We start from the raw sequence: 517 nt of genomic DNA, 5'->3' as shown, positions 1-517 counted from the left end.
TAACATCCTGCATTAACTTTGTCAGTTATAATCCATCACAGGGTAATAGTCTTAAATAAATCTCGTAGTAATTGAGATGAATCCCTCATTTCAATGACAAGTCTGGTTTTTAAGACCCAATTACCACTTTGAGCTCCCTGGCCCAGCAGATGTGCAGAGTTCGGGCTCTGAGTGGAGAAGAGGGGGCAGCAAGTTGGCCGTTTCAGCAGGAAGGACAGGATGGAGAGATGGACTCTTTCCAGGGAAGGATTGATATTTTCCTAAGCTGTACTACATCAGAGGGCAGGTAGATTTATGACAAATGCACACAATCTTAATTTGTGCTCAGCCCGATAATGCATCTCAAGGCCAGAATAGTTCTGCTCAGTGTTTCTTAACTGGATGCTTCTTTAATTATATGTCAGAGGCCATAAAACTCAGGAGGAGATTTTCCCAACACACATCTTGGTCCTTATTGTAAATTACAAGAAACAAGAAAAGAGACTTAAGGAAAGAAAATGCAAAAAGAAAAGTGGGT

The sequence above is a fragment of the Xiphias gladius genome, chromosome 5 (assembly GCF_016859285.1).
Source record: "Xiphias gladius isolate SHS-SW01 ecotype Sanya breed wild chromosome 5, ASM1685928v1, whole genome shotgun sequence".
Classification (NCBI taxonomy): Eukaryota; Metazoa; Chordata; class Actinopteri; order Istiophoriformes; family Xiphiidae; genus Xiphias; species Xiphias gladius.
The sequence above is the reverse complement of the archived record's forward strand: the minus strand, read 5'-3'. Positions refer to the sequence as shown.